This window comes from Geotrypetes seraphini, chromosome 11 (genome assembly GCF_902459505.1).
Source record: "Geotrypetes seraphini chromosome 11, aGeoSer1.1, whole genome shotgun sequence".
Taxonomy (NCBI): Eukaryota; Metazoa; Chordata; class Amphibia; order Gymnophiona; family Dermophiidae; genus Geotrypetes; species Geotrypetes seraphini.
In genome coordinates, this window is record NC_047094.1 from 90,416,144 (window position 1) to 90,434,227 (window position 18,084).

Consider the following 18,084-nt stretch of genomic DNA (forward strand, 5'->3'; position numbering starts at 1 on the left):
GTGCGAGGACGAGGCTGGGGGAGGAATGGGGTGGAGCCGAAGGCAGAATGGGTTAGGACTGGGAGCAGAATGGGGCGGGGCAAGGCGTCCTCTTTTTTCAATGAAGGTGGGAGGGTAGGGGATATAATTAATTGAAAGAGTAAAATTTATTGTATTGTTACCATTATATATAATATTATTGTTTATAATTAGGATAAGAAGGGGATAAAAGAATTGTTTAAAGTAATACTTGTGTTGATAACATTGTATTTTCATACAGTTTTTCTGATTCTTTAATTGTATACATTATAAAAGTTTGAAATGTCAATAAAGATTTACAATGAGAAAATCTGGCAACCCTAGGCCAGAGCATCAGGCTGCCAAGCTGCAGCCTAAGCTCCTATGCATAACTTCTAGGCCTCCTCTTGATCAAAAGCTTTCCCACCAGGACCCCCCAGTAAAGCTCCCCCATCTGCCCCTCCCAATCAAAAGCCTCCCGCTTATTTGGAAAGATGATTCCTAGAGGTATTTGTGTGAGACTACCACTAGACACCATTTTGATAGATGGTGCCAGAAGGGCAGGAGAGAATGAGGTTATTTTACTGTAATTTTAAGGCCATAACATGACTTACAGTGTGTAGCTGTAAGTTCACCACAATTCACATTATGGAATTAATGTAGTAATGAGCTTCTTTACACTAGTTCTTTATAGAAACATAGACACATGATGGCAGATAAAGGCCAAATGGCCCTTTCAGTCTGCCCATCTGCAGTAACTCTAAGCTCTCAAGCTTTCTTGAATTCAGACACAGTCTTTGTCTCCACCACCTCTTCCGGGAGACTGTTCCATGCATTTACCACCCTTCCTGTAAAAACGTATTTCGTTAGATTACTCCTGAGTCTATCACCTCTTAACTTCATCCTATGCCCTCTTATTTCAGAACTTCCTTTCAAATGAAGGAGACTCGACTCATGCGCATTTACGCCATGAAGGTATTTAAATGTCTCTATCATATCTCCTCTCTCCTGCCTTTCCTCCAAAGTATACAGATTGAGATCTTTAAGTCTGTCCCCATACGCCTTATAACAAAGACCATGCACCATTTTAGTCTGTCTTCCTCTTTCTGCGATCTTTTGTAGCTTATGAAAGCTAACCTCTTATTCCTTATCTTCTCAGCTATTATGTTTGAGAACCAAAGTGGTCTTCTTTTCCTTACTTGCCTCAGAAAGAGGTCTGTCACCCTTATAATAACTTCTTTCCATTTTGTCTACTGCATTTCTACTCCTTCCAGATATTTCCATCTAGATAATAATTCCTTGATGTAATCCCCTATTTGAACAAAGTTAGTTTTTTTAAAGTCTAGAACCTATACTTTTGAATGAGCCCACTCTATACCCATCTTAATATTAAACCGTACCATGCAGTGATCACTGGATGCCAGATAATCACCTACTGTAACATTAGAAACACTTTCCCCATTTGTAAGCACTAAGTCCAGTATGACCCCATCCCACGTAGGTTCCATTACCGACTGCTGGAACAGTTCTCCTTGTAGAGAATCCAGGATTTCTCTACTTCTAGAAGATCCCGCAATAGGGATACCCCAATCAACACCTGGCATGTTAAAATCACCTATTAGTAAAACTTCCCTTTTTTTAGATACAGTGGAACCTTGGTTTACGAGCATAATTCGTTCCAGAAGCATGCTCGTAAACCAAATTACTCGTATATCAAAACGAGTTTCTCCATAGGAAGTAAGGGAAACTCACTTGATACGTTTCCATCCCCGCACCCCCCAAGGCCAGCGGCACTGCTCCACCCCCCCGAGAACGGGTATCGCTCCCCACCACTCGCGAATGCCCTCCCCCTGTCGTGAACTGGCACTGCCTGCCCGAACAGTATTCAGCCTTATCCCCTCTGGCACCAGCACGCAGCCCATAGGACGTGCCGGTGCCAGTGAAAGAAGTTCCTGCGCATGCTCAAGGTCTTCTGGTTCTCGCTCTCTCTGAGATTTAATGCTAAGAAATGCAAGTTCATGCATTTGGGCTGCAAAAACCCAAAGAAACAGTACAGTTTAGGGGGTGAAGAACTGATATGCATGACAGAAGAGCGGGACTTAGGTGTGATTGCATGTGATGACTTAAGGTGGCCAAACAGGTTGAAAAGGTGCGGCAAAAGCTAGAAGGATGCAAGGGTGCATAGGAAGAGGTATGGCCAGTAGGAAAAAGAAGGTATTGATGCCCCTGTATAAGACTCTGGTAAAACCTCATTTAGAATATTGTGTACAATTTTGGAGACCGCACCTTCAAAAGGATATAAAAAGGATGGAGTCAGTCCAGAGGAAGGCTACTTAAATGGTGTGTGGTGTTCGTCATAAGGCATATGAGGAAAGACTGAAAGATCTCAATACATACTGTATACTTTAGAGGAAAGGCAGGAGCGGGGAGATATGATAGAAAATTTTAAATACCTAAGTGGTGTAAATGCGCATGTGTCGAGTCTCTTTCATTTGAAAGGAAGCTCTGGAATGAGAGGGCATAGGATGAAGTTAAGAGGTGATAGGCTCAGGAGTATGGTAATCTAATGAAATATTTTTTTACAGAAAGGGTGGTAGATGAATGGAACAGTCTCCCGGATGAAGTGGTGGAGACTGAGACTGTGTCTGAATTCAAGAAGGCGTGGGATAGGAAAGCGGGATCTCTTAAGAGAGAAAGATATAATAGTTACTATGGATGGGTCATTTGGCTTTTATCTGCCATCATTTTTCTATGTTTCTTCCCTCCCCTCCCCAACACACAAATGCCAAGTAAATTATGTTTGTTTTCAGAACAGGAAGCGATTTTGGATGTAGCTGATGCCTTCTTTCAGTTTCTATTCAAAGCATGTTACATTCAGATACAATACGAGTATTTCCCTGTCCATGGAGACCTTATAGTCTAATTTTGTACCAGAAGCAACAGATGGTTAAGTGACTTGCCAAAGATCACAAGGAACAGCAGTGGAATTTGAACTGCCTCCCCTGGCTCTAAGCCTGCTGCTTTAACCAGGATTCAGAAGAGGCGGGTTTAGATTGCAAGTGAATTTCTTAGTCTTATTCAACTGTTCTTTGATAAGTCACCATAGTCTCCTCAGCGTGACTTCTGCTGTTAGAAGTGTAATTCAGATTTCATAGGAGGGAAATACTGCTTGTAATTCACACAAAGTACCTGTGCAATTGTGAGAGAAAATCCAGAAAGGACAGGGGAGCTCTGATCTGATCATTTTCACTATGTCTAAGAACATTATTTGTTTAGCGTTTCTAAGTTGAAACCTTTCTCAGTCCTTTCTCCACTGTATAATATTAGTTTACTGGAACTCATCAGGTTTGCAAATCAAGGCACGATCTGCATCCAGATCAAGACATCTCAGTGAGGAGATAGAGATAAATGACTAGGGTTTTACACAGGGCACACATTTTTGGTTTGCTTGGGCTATTTTCTTGATTTTTTGATAACCGCTGAGATCAAGCAGATGAGTGAATGCAAGCTGGCAGCTGTGGCCCACGAAGCCCCTAACTTATGATCTGTTTCATAATCTACCACTGAGACAATCAATGGATTCATTATGAGCTCTTCAAATGAATCCGTATGTTTACTGATTACTAATTTGATTCAAAATGAACTATTTCTGGACACCTGTGCCAACCTTTTTGTGGCACCCTTTTGACACTCTGAAAGATGCATAAGAACTTTGAAGTTGCTCGTACATAAGGCTTCAGGGAGCCTGGCATTTCACTGTCAAAGATGTAATATATTCCTCCTTCTAGACAGGAAATGTTCTACAGGTCTGTGTTTTTCATGTTGTAATATGGAAAAAATTATCCAAATCTAGCCTAATTAAAGGGATTCCAAATGAAAAAATAAATTGAATAAAATCAGGTGACCTAAATATATATCACAAATACACAATCACCTCCACTTTTTTAAAAATATATATACTGTACTGATAAATCTCCATAAATAAATAAATAAGTGTATGTGAAAAGCTCAGACTCAACAACCAACCTCTAGCGATCAGCATGGAGCAGGTTGTTAATGAGACCATCATAGCTAATCTCCGTCTCATACCATCGCATACTGAAATGAATCTTATACTCAAAAGTATCTGCCTGTTACTTATCTTTTGGCGGTGGTGAAGCTGTGACCCGTCCCTCAACTGCTCCGGTCTTGTGATGTTACAACTTAAATTAATGCTGTCTCACATTTCCCTCGACCCCCCAACTCGAGTTTCACGAATTGGAGCTTCTTCAGGAGGGGACACTCCTGACTCTGGAATTATCACACTATCAGTCTCCATCACAAATCGGCAATAAGTGCAATGGCCACAGCGTCGATGAGGAAAGACAAAAGCTGACAAAAGATAACTAACAAGCAGATACTTTTGAGTATAAGATTCATTTCAGTATGTGGTGGTATGAGACGGTGATTAGCTGCGATGGTCTCATTAACAACCTGCTCCATGTTGATTACTAGAGGTTGGTTGTTGGGTCTGAGCTTTTCACATACACATATTTATCTAATTAAATGGATACCAGCCTGCCTTTATGTGAAGGAAAGCATTTGCTTTGAAACTGAATTTGCTTTTCATACATTGGACACAGCCTGTTGGAATGGTCCACTGAAGCAGGACTCTGCAAGATCTCACAGCTATGGTCTTCTAATGGTGCAGATGTCCTCTGTGGTCTCTCTTCTATTACTACTGCAGCTTTCCATGTAAGTTTCTCAGGGTCTCTTAATGGGTATTCGGTATTAATCCCCTTTTTATCTGGTTCGTGCCTAATACCGTGGTTTCCACCCTTTTTCATGTAAAGGGTCACCGTGTGAATACAAGAAAGGGCCGTGGATGTGGATGTTCTGAAAGATGATTTTTATTCACTCTTCACAATAAAAATACAAATAAAAGTCTGAATTAGTAATGTCCTGATGGACCCTACATGGTCCGTGTTTTGGCGAGACCGCCTTCCTCACTACTATTTTGCGCGCCACTCTGCTTGTTTCAGGTTTTATGCTCAAAGACACATACATTGTTTTGCTCATATTTTTATCTTTGTACCCTATATCATCCGGACCCCTGAGGAAGGCAGTCTCTCCGAAACACAAATAAAAATCATCGTTTTGCAGCCCAAGAGATATACTTTATGAAGCCATGAGAGGGTGCCCTGCCAAGAGAGAGTAAAAGCCTTTGAAAAACCCAATTAAAAAATAATGGGATACCTGGTTTAAATTTTAATACTCACTTGATGACTGATCACCAAATCCAGGAATGAATGTGTGGTCTCTTGTTTTCTTTATGTAGCACTGCTTTCCATTTCTGGAATTAGAGCGATATTTGTATTGTAGTAGGGGGTCTGATAAGTGGAAACATAGAAAGAAAGCTCCACATGAAACATCAGGCTGAAGTATGGTAAAGAGTAGATTGACGATGAATGCCAATCTGTGGAACCATCAACTGAACCACAAAGTCTCATCTTCCTCTTACATCTCAAGCCTGTAACCTCTATTTATTTATTAGAACTTATTTACTGTATTTTTGAAGAAAGTCAGGGGCTGATTCTTTATAGGACACCAGTCTCAGCGGACGCCTAAGAAGCGGCTGAGAATTGCACACTGGTTTCATATACAGACTTGCTTCTGCCCTAACGGACAGATGCCTAACCCCCCGATTCTCTAACTGGCACCCATTTCTTCGGCGCCAGTTTCAGAATTGTGCCTGCCTAATTGACGGATCCCTTGCTATCAGCTGATCGTGGCAAGGGAATCCCCAATTAGCTGAGCCAGCAGGCATCCCCAAAGCTGTGGCTTTGGGGAGTCCTCCTGGCTCAGCTGATCGGGGGGAAAATACCCCTGTCGCAATCAGCTGAGCAGCTATGGCAAGGGACCCCCAACAAGTACCCCCCAAATTGACAGGAGGGATGCCCATTCCCTTCTGCCACCAGTCCATGATCCCCCAACACCCCTCCCGTGAAGCACCATCAGAAGGAAGGATGCCCACTTCCTCTTGCCGCCACCCCCTGAACCCCTGCCACCCCCTCAGTCAAGTCCCTCCTGCCGCCACCTCCCAGAACCTCCACCCCCCCTCAACCAGCAACACCCCTGAACCTCTAGACTCCTATGACACCCCCCAAACCCTTAAGACCACCCCCACCCTGTACCTTTAATGAAGAAAGGTCGGCCAAAGGGATGCTTACTCCCTCTGGCTAGCAGGCCTACCTTTGCAAAATGTTGGACCTTTCCCTTCACGGTACATCCTTGGATGTACTGGGGAGGGGCCTAAGGCCCTGATTGACTCTTCAGATGCCTAAGGACCCTCCTATAGGAGGGGCCTTAGGCACCTGAGCCAATCAGGGCCTTATGCCTCCTTATCAGTGCATCCTGGGATGGAATGGGCATGGTCTAACTCCAATTGGGATGGTCTGACTCCGATTGGGCTAATTGGAATCTTAGACCATGTCCATTCCATCCCAGGATGCACCGAGAAGGAGGCCTAAAGCAATAGTAAGCAGGGCTGCCGGCTCAACTGGGGACTTTTTCTAATGAGCACAGCTATTGTGTTGTGTGCCTCATACAACACATGCACTGAGATTTTTGCCCTTAAAAGGGGGTCATTGCCTTTTGTTCATCATATGGAGAGCTTATTTAAATACTAACGAGTACCTTGTGATGCATTTTTATAGGATTCTCAGTGGTTAACAGTGAGAGGAGGCAGGGGGGCCCGCTGAAGAAACAAATGACTCAGGTTTTTTCAAATAGTAAAGATCGGCAATGCCAGGCCCCCTCCCCTCCCCGGCACCGTTCTGTTGCAAGCGGTGCTCAGCTCAAAGCTTCCCCTCTGACGTAGATTCCTGTATCCGCCAGGGCATTTCGTGTCAGAGGGAAGATTTGGATGAGCAGCAGCCAGCAGCACTGCTTGCAATAGAAGGATTGCCATTCTAAATCGATGCTGGTGGGACCTGTCTTCTTTTGGGGAAAAAATATAAACACATCAGAGAAAGAAGGTGAGTACTGCTGTACTGGTGACTGACTTGCACAAAGGTGAGGGGGAGGGAGATGGGCCTGGGGTGGAGCTGGGAGAACTGTTTGGGCCTTGGTCTGGGCTGGCAGCGAGAGTAGTAGCAAAGCCAAGTAAGTGGGGCCGGGGCCTGATTTGTGGTTTAAACCATGCACAGGACATCTATAATTTCTGGGGGGCTACCATTTGCATGATAGTTTCTTAGCAGACTTCACCAGTCATCTTTACTCCCAATCTGATATTTATCCTAGAGAAATTACTGCTTGTAAATCAAGAGGATATAAGCTTGGCTTTTTAATTGACATGTAGTTTACTTTCTGAGTGTGTATATTGCAATGGTTAGATCTACAGCCTTAGCACCCTGACATTGTTGGTTCAGATCTCCTACTGCTCCTTGTCACAGAACAGAAATAAAATAAAAAAGGATTAAAAGATAAATAAATAACTAACATATAATAGTAGTGCCAGCATTTCACTGCATACAATTTTAATGAAAAAGCATAAAATCGCCATTCTAGACTAGATGGACCATTCGGGTCTTTATCTGCCGTCATCTACTATGTTACTATGTTAGATGTCTATTTGACTTCTAAAAGGCGAGTCTGTAACGGACATGTAACTAGACGCGTCTAGACTTGCTGAGTGGCGCTGAGTATGATTCTCTATAGTGCGTCTATGCATTATAGAATCGCGCTCAGCATTTTGCTGCTGGACGTCTAAACAACGCCTAAATTGTAGACATCCTTTACAGAATCTGGCCCTGAGAGTGGTAAGAAAGTGGTGATTCTTGGCCACATTTAACATTGCTATAAGATCATTTCAGCTTTTTATGAAATGATAGATTGCAGTCTATTAGTCTGCCGTCTGTCTTTTGAGAGATTTTAGCCTGTTTTTTTTAATTTATGCTTTTACAATTTACAGATCAATCAATACTTGAAAGGAAATATAAGAATCCAATAGGAAAAACAAGTACTAATTATATAATAATATAATAATAAATACATAGTGACTATGACTAAAGTCCACAATTTGAGAGGAGAAGGAATCAATCACTTCTAAGGGTAGTTGGATATAAGAAATAAAAAACTAAATTAATAAAATAACAGAGGACAGTTGAAGTTATTTAACTAATGGCCTGCTTGGCTGATTCCATGGAGGTGTCTGGAATTCTTGTGGTTACTTTACCTTCAAGAAAAAACTGCAATTGATCGGGTTCATAAAAAATATATCTATTACTCTGATAAGTAATGCAGCATTTACAGGGGAAACGTAATTGAAAGGTTGCCCCTAGGCTCAAAACAGACTGACGATAGGCCAAAAACTTCTTACGTCTGGCTTGTGTCCACTTGGATACATCAGGAAATATAGAAATTTTGAATCCGTGAAATTCCACCTTTTCAGTCCTATAGAATAGACGAAGGATTGCTTCTTTATCTTGAAGAAAAACAAAAGTTACCAATAAAGTAGCTCTAGTCATTATTTCTTCTTGAGATATCTCCAGCATACCAGTGAGATCCAATTCTCCTGGTGCTGCGTTCCCTTTATCTTTATCCTCCTTTGGTAAATTTAGGTAATATATCTTTTGTAAGGGTGGCATATTATTTTCAGGGAATTTCAAAACGGTATTTAGAAAAGACTGAAATAATTCCCTAGGAGATTGAAATTTGGAAACAGGAAAGTTTAAAAATCTCAAGTTCAAATTCCTATTAGCGTTTTCCAGATTTTAAATTTTCCTAGCAAATAAAGCTTTATCCTTAAGTTGTAAATTAGTAGTAATCTTCTCATCTGCCACAGATTTCTCCAATTTCTCCATTCTAAGAGACTGTTGCTGGAGTTTTTCTTCAAAAGTTTTAAATTTACTATTAGAATTTTGTGTGGAAAGTACAATCTGGGAACATACCTTGTGTAAAGTCTCCATAGCGCTCCATAGTGCCTCCATGTCAATCACCGCTGGTTTAATCAGGGGAGCAGGGGTAGCTATTACGGGGGACTCCACCATGGGATCCATCTCCACCTTCCCCGCTTCCCGCTGACTTTCAGGTCCTCCGGTTTCCAATGCTGACTGTAAGGAAGTCAGCAAGCTGTAGTTTCCATCCGGGGTCAGGGGTGAGACCTGCAGCGTCGCCAGAGACATCAATTCCGGCGCTTCCTGTGCATCTGAGGGCGTCCCTGACATCAACCCGGGACGTGGGGGAACTCCAGGCCCAAATGGGCTAAGCGAAACATCGCCTTCCAGGACCGAGGTCTGCCTTCCTCGGTCAATGGATGCGCCCACTGCAACTGGAACAGCATATGATGTTATAGCTGCTTGCTGAGTCAGTGAAGTGGAAGAGGAGACAGGAAGCACACTCCTCTGTTTACCCCTGCGCTTAGGCATATCAGGTAAATTCTCTGAGGAAAAAAGGTTAAGAAAATTGCCGAACAGAGCAGGAGCCACTTGATAGCTCGACTCACTCCGACACCATCTTGGTTCCTTCTCATTTTACCCTGTTTTAATCCAGTGCTGGTAAAGGACACCTTTACAACAATTGAGTGCAGCATGTCTCAGAAATGATAGAATGCATTCTAGTTAAACAAAAAAGAACCAACAAAACCCTGCAGAAAAAGTGCACAACAAGAAAACAAAACAAAACTGCAGGAAAATGTACAGGAATTTATTAAAATAACAAAAAATTTAAAAACAAGACAAATGCATAAGCAACATAAAGTACATCCAAAGAACTGGTCCTAATGTTCATGTGGACTGGACCCGACACAGTCTGTGTTTCGAAGAAACACTTCTTCCTCAGGGATCGTTGATAATTAGAATATCAGAAAACCAGATTGGATGAAAAAAAAAAGCGCACTCCTACCTGCAGTGCTCTACAACGCACGGAAAACGGAACATGCAGATGGGAGTGCGCATTCGCGAGTACCCTTTTATTATATTAGATGATAAGTATCAGTCATTTTTGGATAAATTTATGAAAAAGAAAAGTTTGGGTATTTGTCAGTGACGTTTAACATCAATGCTGCTAACATGAAGTTTTAACCTTACATCAGTCATACATGATTTATGTTTTTGTACTTGCTTTTCAAGAGAAGCAGAGAGAATAGGAGGAAATGGTCATTATTGAGAATATATTAATTTGTTTACACATTAAATTAAACTTGCCCAGAGCTGACTTAGGGTTCCTTTTACTAAGGTGTGCTAGCGTTTTTAGCGCATGCACAAAATTACCACGTGCTAAACTGTATGGTACACTTCTAGAATAACGCCATCTCAATGCTGGCGTTAAGGTCTAGCGTGCAGCAATTTAGCACACACTATTAAGGCCCTAACGCACCTTTGTAAAAGGAGCCCTTAGCTTTTCATAATAAGCACATATTATTTTCCCATTCACTTGGAATTATAACATCATGGCAAGTCCAATATATATATATATTTTTATTATAAGTCTGACTTAATATAACAGCATTATTTATCATATAAATTTATTTGAGCCAAGGCGTCTTGATTTATTTTTTAGTTGGAATTGTACAGACAGTGGTGAGATATTTTTCATAATTTCACAGTTTATACATTATTCATGATCACACTCCACATATAATCTCACTTGAGCATGATTAGAATATTTTCATGCACATAATTGGCATTTTTGATAGCTTCAAAATAATAGAGCTTGTTTAAAGTTACTGTTAAAGATCACATATATTTTTTATTAGTGTCACTTTTAGTAATTATGTCTATTCATATTGGACAATTCAATTTCATTCCTGCTGGTTTCAATTTTAAATATTATCAGCTTTGTGAGACTTTGGGCTCCTTTTACTAAGCTGCGGTAGCTTTTTTTGAGCGCGCTACAGATTAGCACGCACTAACTCCCACGCTATGCGGAAAAACTAGCGCCAGCTCAAAGGAGGCGTTAGCGACTAGTGCATGTGGCATTGTAGCTCACGCTAAAACTGCTAGCGCAGCTTAGTAAAAGGAGCCCCTTGTTCCTGACAATTCATTTGAAGCAAGAAGAGACTTTTTGATTCAGAGGTAATCAGTTTTTAATATGATATTTTATTAATGAGATAGATGAAACTTTATGTATTAGTATACATCATTTTTTGAATTTTACATTTATATCTTTATGTAGTCTAATAATATAAAACATTATGTTTTATGAGTTATATATTTTAACATTTATCAATGTATTTTGACAAAGGTTAATTTTTATTTAATTATTGTTTTTATCTGAAATACTGTTGTTGCATATTGTTTATATATTGTATTTCAGACCCCTGACGCAAGCTTCACACCGAAACATGGGCTGTGTCGGGTCAAATGTATTAAAATAGTCTCATAGTTTATTTAAAATTTGATTACACTCCTATCATAAATTCTAGGCGAGACTACAATGTTAAAAAAGGAAATACAGATATTTGAGACAGAGATCTATACAACTGACTACAAAGACGAAAAACAGACAAGACAGATTAACAAGAGGGAAGAAGGAGGAACTACAATACTGTATAGTCGAGAAAAGATAACATTGATGGAATGAACGAAGGGAGAAGGATAACGTATATTGTGCTGCAATAGCTCATTGGAGGAGAGAATCAGAAGATAAAGGAGGGGATAAATGGCCAACAGCGTTAAAAGAGAAAGAAATTAATGATCAAAAGCATCTTTTTACAGAAAACATTTCAATGCACCTTTGAATTACTCAAATCATATTTGTCCCCATTCTTGAGGCTGTTTGAGCTGTTTTGTTTACTTGTATTGTTTTCTCTGCACATATTGGATCCTTTTCTATTTTTGTGGTGGATGCTACATAAATTAGAAGCATGGGCTAATGCTTGAACTTTAATGGGAAGAGATGCAGAGTGATGCATTTTGGGTGCAGAAATCCAAAGGAGCTGTATGCAACTGGAGGAGAGAGGCTGATGTAGAGTGACCAGAAAAAGACCTTGGTGTGATAGTGTCTGAAGATTTCATGGTAGCAAAGCAATGTGCCTGGGTAGTGCCACAGTCAGAAGGATGCCAAACTGTATAGAGATAGGCTTAACCAGCAGAAGAGAGGAGGTGATAATGTCCCTATACAAGTCATTGGTGAACCCCCCCCCCCCCCACTCAGTTTTGGAGGCTATTTCTTGTTCAGGATATAAAAACAGTTGAAGTAGTTCAGAGGAAGATGACTAAAATAGGGTCTACACCAAAAGACATATGAGAAAAGATGTAAGGACGTGAATACATATACCCTAGAGCAGTGGTCTCAAACTCAAACCCTTTTGCAGGGCCACATTTTGGATTTGTAGGTACTTGGAGCATCTCAGAAAAAATAGTTAATATCATATTAAAGAAATGACAATTTTGCATGAGGTAAAACACTTTAAGAACATAAGAACATAAGCAGTGCCTCCGCCGGGTCAGACCATAGGTCCATTCTGCCCGGCAGTCCGCTCCCGCGGCGGCCCAAACAGGTCACGACCTGTCTGAATCACCAGAAGGGGCTCCCTTGCCACCTTGGTTTCTCATTGAAGTCCTATCTTCCCATCGAAGTCCTAACCCTCTGGTCTTGCACATGCACGACCTGGTTGGGTTTCTATACTTATTACCTGGTTAGCTTTCTATACTTGTGTTACTTCCCAGCTCCTCCCTCAGTATCCCACGATCCCTTTATCCCTCAGGAATCCGTCCAATCCCTGTTTGAATCCCTGTACCGTACTCTGTTTATAAATCTTTCCTTTTGGCTAAGTCTTAATAATAATATTGTAATTTATAGCTAAAGAGACATATGATCAAGAAACTGTTTTATTTTACTTTTGTGATTCTGATAAACATACCGAGGGCCTCAAAATAGTACCTGGTGGGCTGCATGTAGCCCCCAGGCTGCGAGTTTGAGACCACTGCCCTAGAAGAATGGAGAAACAGGGGAAATATGATACAGACGTTTAAATACGTGAAAGATATTAATAAATAAATGAATCATTTTCATAGATGGGGAAGCTGTAAAACCAGAGAATATGAAATGAAGCTGCATGAAAATAAGCTTAAGTACAAATTCAGGAAAAAAAATTTCACAGAAAAGGTGGTGGTTCTCTGGAACACCCTCCTGGTAGAGAAGATGGCGAAATAGAACTTGTGAATGTTCAGGAATCAATATAAACTTTAATCACTTTTGCAAATATCAAAGTCCATCAGAATGCAAACTCAATCAGATGAATCTCCCTCATATGCAAACTCATTCATATGACTGCGTATGCACTTTGATAGACTTTCATATTTGCAGAGGTGATTAAAGCCGATACTGAATCTTGAACATTCATGTGTTTTAATAGTTAAGAGCTTATTTGCATGGCTGAGTCAGAGAATGAGCGATCATGCAAAAAACCATGAGGTGAGCCATTTTTTGCATAGTGTTGGCAAATCTGATCATCGCTAAATCAGTCAAAACCGATTTTGCAATGATTGTTAGACAATTGCTGGCTTTAGATCTTCTGGGCCTCAATGTTTGCATCATATATTCATGGATTTCTACAGGAATAGGAACTTGGCTTGAAAATTCCTCACTTTTTGTTGACATGGTTCAATCAATGATTTGAAACAATGTCACAACATAGCATTACGATTCTGCAAATTTGTACTTTGCAAAATACGAGATAACACTCTTTTCAGCTACAGTGCAAAATAATGCTCAGAATTTAGGAAGTTGGTTGGGCTGAGAACTTTTCAACAACCCCTTGTACATGAAACTCATCTGGCTCTGGTGTACTATGTAAGTTTAAGTAGAAATGTCTGGAGAAATTTGGCATAGCTGCTGCCAGTCTGAAGCTACCATCACTGACATCCTGAGCTCAGGAAAATGCTGTGCTTGAAAATTTTGTGAACAGCAGCATTTTCTGGGCAGGCAGGTGAATTTTCTTTCATGTGGAGTTATTTGCAGAGGCGGAAATTATACCTTAGATCCTTCCTGAAGATTGCTCAAGCTTCATTTAGAGAGAGAAAGAAAAACAAAACAAAACACAAAACACCTGTCAATTTATCATCTTCTCTTTGGAATGACTTTGATTATACTGATAAATGAATAGCATTGAAACAAGAAAAGAGAGATTTCATTGCTCTTTCAAATATTGCTTTTAATAACTTTACAATAATTATGAGACAGTAACAGAGAAGATGCCAGATCAAACGTATGACCACTTGTGTCAAGCTGCTTTTAAAGTTACCTCCTTAACACGTGCAGAGAAAAGATAATTACACATCCAATGTAAGGGATATGCCATTGTATTGGAATGGAGGGGTAGCCTACTGGTTCATGCAGAGGCCTGAGAGCCAGGGGAACTGAGTTTGATTCCCACCGCAGCTACATGTGACTCTGGGCAAGTCATTTTACCCTCTATTGCACCAGGTACAAAATAAGTGCCTGTATATAATATGTAAACTGCTTTGATTGTAACTAGAGAATGACATGGTGACTGTTACCAGTGGCTAGCCATGGGTAGCCACAGGCAACCCGAAAGAACGGGGTTGCTGCGGGTATGGAAACAAGGCCATTTACCGCCCCCTGGAGTGGTGAATGGCCTTGTCCTCGTAGTAAAGGATCTGCCACGAATTGGCTCCCTTTCCACCCCTCCCGGTCAGCAACCTGTAGTAAGATTTATGGTTATACTAATTAGTTACATAAACAAGTTACATGTCTCTTAGTTTTCTAGGGGAAACCATAATCTCCTTACCCAAGATTCGTTATTTTGCCAGTTTATACTAAGAATAGAGACCCAAGCGTTATGAAATACTTTTATTATGAAAATAGAAAAATATAGTTCATAAGCCAGCAGCAATAACTAATTATTTGTTCACAATGTCTCTGAATACATATATGAAACTCAGTACATAGTTCTCACACCACACTTGTTAGATAAATGAGTAAAACTAATTTTTACACTCTAAATAATTCCTTATAATAATTCCTGATTAGCAGCAACTAAAATATAGCTTATCACCACAGATACTTCACGTCCTTGTCCCAAAGACAATAGAATTCTCTCTCTAACCCAGCTGAAAAGACATATAATTCCTTAGTCTCACCATCCAATTAGGCCGTAGCACAGAATCAGGTGAAAGGGAAGACGTCTTCTACTCAGCACTGAAGATAAGAATTCTCTTGGTACAGAAACAAGAGTCCGTTGGTCACTGGAACAGCTGTAAATTAGGTTGGAAGCAAAGGTTTCCTTTATGTGATGGAATCCAGATGTATAAAAGTCCGGTCTCTCTCTCAGGCAGAGTCACAAGAGGTAACTTTTCAGGTCTTAATTATTATAGAAGATGTGCAGAGAACACCTATGATAAGATGCAAGTTCCTTCACATCCTAGCACAGACTAACTAACAATTTCACTAATTTCACTTGGATCTCATCAGATGACCTCTCCAAATCAATCCCGAAACATAATTTAGATGAATAGCTTTTCAGTATAGAGTCTAGTACAGGCTGTGAAACAGAGGCGCCTTCGTTGATAAGAACAGCATAGGAGCCATGCCTCCCCCAAGATTCACACAGGCTGAGCATGTAGGCATAGCTGGATGTCCTTGACTAGAATACAGTTCTGGTACATACCCAGAGTACATCAGGCATCATAAACAGCAAAGATGTTTTCGTCTTTCTCTTCTTGCATGGTTTAGGCTGGAATGATTTCTTGTAGGTAATGGTTCAGGCTTTATGACGTCAGAGAGGCCTAACCTTCAGGTGTAAATAAGGAAACACCCCTACAGGCCCTCCTCTCATTTGCAGGTCAGCAGCCCCCCTTCCTCCCTATCAGAGGTCAAACAGTCCCCCACCCTATAAAAACAAAACAATAAACCTGCAACGCTCCTGGGACAGCCTCTTTGTGCCTCCCGGGGTGGGCCTACCAGCTTATTGCATGCAGGGTGGCTCCAACTGGAACCTTCTTGTTGCTGAGTCCCTTCTTCTGATGTGATTTCTGGCTGGAAGTTACATCAGAAGGAGGGACTCAGTGGCAAGAACATTCCGGAGCAGCCCTGCATGCAGGATGCTTCTAAGAGGCTGTTAGGCCTGCCCCGGGAGGTGCGGTTGACCCAAGAGCATCACAGGTTTGTTGTTTTGGGTTTTTTGCCACCCGCGATCGGGAACGAGGAAAGGAGGGTATGAGGGTGGGTGGCTGTTGGACCTGTGATAGGAAGGGAGGGGGCTGCTGGACTTGTGTGTGTGTGTGTGGGGGGGCTGCTGTTGCTGCATCCACAAAGGGGGGGAGGGAGTTGCTTGGACTGGCTAGAGCTGAAGGGAAAGGAGACAGTTGCTGAATCTGGTCTGAGGATTGGGGGAAGGGAACCAGGTGCTGGGCCCATATGGTGGGTGGAGTGGAGCTGGAGGGAAGGGATCCACACCTAGGTGCTGAAGGGAAAGGATAGAAGTGTTGGACCCATGGTAAAGGGGCTAGAGGGAAGGGAGTGAAGAGAGAGAAAAGGAAAGGGAAAGAGAAAAGCTGAACCAATGGAAGAAGAAAGAGTGAGTGAAATATTGAACATAGTGGAGGGAGGAAAGAGAGAGTGTGAGAAACATATTGGTGAAAGGAAGTAAGAGAGGAACATAAGGAGATACACAGATAGCTGGACACAGGGAGATATACAAAAAGAGGAAAGGTAGTGGGCACGGATGGGAGCATAGGAACAGGGACAAAAAGGGGGGAATGCTGTATCTGCATGGGGGTGGTATATGGACACAGAGGGGTAATGCTAGACATGGGATGTTATATGGACACAGAGAGAAGATGGCTAGACATGGTGGAGAATAAGAATGCAGAAGGAAGATGCTTGACGGGGAGGGAGGGGCATAGGGATATAGAGGCGTGATACTGTACACAGGAGAAGAGGATCATAGAATGGTGAGTTGATGAAGGCAGGGAATTGAGCACAGGGGAAATACTAGAAAAGGACGTATAGGAGACATAGAGAAGGGAGATGCTGAACATGACAGAGATAGAAGATGGTGAGTATGGAGAAAGAAGAAATGTCAAATGGTCAGGAGACCCTGGCAAGTGAGTTAAGAGAAGACAAAACAAAACAGAGACCAGCACCTGAGACCAACATGAAGAATAAAATGATGAGACAAGAAAAGATAGAAAAAAGAATTTTATTTTCTATTTTGTGTTAGAATATATCAGATTTGAAATATGTATCTTGCTAGAGCTGGTTTTAGGCATAACTGGGGACCACAAAGCCCAGTCCGTGCTTCTTTAGCTTCCAGCTGGCTTAGGGATCTCTCTGACCAGGGGGCAGTTGCCCTAGTTGCATTCCCCTAACACATGTGTGACTGCGATATTCTGTTAGCATGAGTTTTCTGTGTAGCATTCTGTAATAATTTGGCTTATTCAGTTTTCTCGATAGTGGAGGGGATATATGTGAAGGGGAGGGGAGACAAGCAATTTGTTGATCCTTGCTGTGTATTATTTCTGTTTATAAAATGACAATTCTACAGAATATTGTTTCTTTTTATACTTTTATACAGTGGCATACCTAGCATATGTGACACCTGGGGCCCATCATTTTTTGACACCCCCCCATCTATATGAAAAATATGATTTTTAGTAACAATCTACATATCGCACAACAAGAGTGTACCTAGGAAAAGGCAGCATCTTAAACACTACAGTGAGAACTAGAACACCAACGCATACATTGTAAAACTAAACAAACCAGATCCTGCACAATTGATGCTGTACAGTCGATGCTATCAGAAAGCCATGTCCCTTTCATACACACAGACAGATATACCTTCGCCCAATATGGAATAATCGCCCAATATGGAATAATCACAAACTAAAAATAGAAATATGTAGACAAAAGTTAAACTGAACTGCCAAGAAACCAGACTCTGCATACAATGCAACACCACAAAAACAGTAATACATGTCCTCTAATACTGTGCAAAATATAAAGACAGTAGATGTAAATTTGAAAAAACTGATACATAACAATCACCACTTTACAAATTAACAAATAAAAATAAAACAAATAATGAAAAATAAGAAAATAACATTTTATTGGACTAATCCCCAGAAACCACCTGATTCC